The sequence below is a fragment of the Carcharhinus amblyrhynchos genome, chromosome 20 (genome assembly GCF_965287045.1).
Source record: "Carcharhinus amblyrhynchos chromosome 20, sCarAmb.v2.hapA, whole genome shotgun sequence".
NCBI classification, from domain to species: domain Eukaryota; kingdom Metazoa; phylum Chordata; class Chondrichthyes; order Carcharhiniformes; family Carcharhinidae; genus Carcharhinus; species Carcharhinus amblyrhynchos.
Genome location: NC_137343.1, coordinates 51,011,529 through 51,012,957, shown reverse-complemented (window position 1 = coordinate 51,012,957; position 1,429 = coordinate 51,011,529).

Genomic DNA, 1,429 nt, shown 5'->3' with positions numbered 1-1,429 from the left:
CTAACCCACTGCCAAGAGAGGGCCAAGGAGGGCACCAGAGATAACGGTGTGCAAGCAGGAAGAGAAGCCATTGTTAGTGATACTCTGATTAGATCGATAAGAATGGAACCGGGGAGAGCAGTCCCACATAATTGGACAGCAATGGTGAGGGGCTGGTGGAGAATGGTATGGCTAACTGTTTCAGAGGCGTGATGTGGAGATGCCAGCGCTGGTCTGGGTTGGGCACAGTAAGAAGTCTCACAGCACTAGGTTAAAGTCCAACAGGTTTATTTGGTATAACGAGCTTTCGGAGCACTGAGCCTTCATCAGATAATTGGAGAATTGAGTTCAGAAACACGGCATATATAGACACAAACTCAATTACAGGATAATGGTTGGAATGTGAGTCTTTGCAGGTAATCAAGTCTTTACAGGTATAGACAATGTGAGCGGAGAGAGGGATAATCACTGGTTAAAGAGCTTTGAATTGTCTCAAGCCAGGAAAGTTAGTAGGACTTTGCAAGCCCAGGCCAAATGGTGGGGGTTACAGGTGGTGTGGCATGAAGCCAAGATCCCGTTTGAGGCCATCCTCGTGTGCGGAGCATGGCTATCAGTCACACGACAAAGTAGAATCACCGAGCAGAAACTGATAGCCAAGTTCAGACTTGTGGAGAGATGGGAATGGATCTGGGAGCAGCAACATACTCAAGGACTTGGGAGAGGAAAGGGAAATTGGAGATGGGACAGTAGTTTGCAAGAATGGTGGTGTCATAGGTGGGGTGATGACAGCAGGGAGGGAGACTGAAGAGAAAGAGAACTGTTAATAATAAGGTGAGGAACAGGAGAGGAGGTTGGGTGATCCGCAGTTTAATGGGAGCAGAGTCAGGGAGCAGGAAGTGAGTGTCCTGAGCTCACGGAGAATGCGAAGAGAGAGACTAAAGGAAGATGCAAGTTAACGATGGGGCAGAGGAAATCTGGGCTGGTGGAATGGAGAGACACGGCAGAGACAGCTGATTGCACAATCTAGATCTTAATATCAGAGAAGTGGATGAGGTCCTTGTGTTGGTAGTGAGGGTGGAGGAGCTGGGACGGAGGGCTTTAAGTAGATGGTTTGCGTTAGAAATGATCTTGGAATATTGAGCTATTTTTAGCACATGAGTGCAGGACCTGACTTTGCTTTACGTGGTTCAGCTAGGTTTGTCTGTGGATGGATAAACCAAATGCTTCCCTTGGACTTAAAGAAGCAGAGATCAGGGCTAAGAGCCAGGGTGAGAGAGAGCAATGGTTTTACTGGGGAGTAGGACATCAAAGGTGAAGATGAGGAGTTGGTTGAGTAATTCAGTAGCTGATGGCAATCAGTGGTAAACAAGGGTCAGAGTGCCATTGTAAGTGAATTCAAGCATAGCTTTTTGCAGGGATGAACACAGAAGGTGGTGGAGGTGTGAAAGAG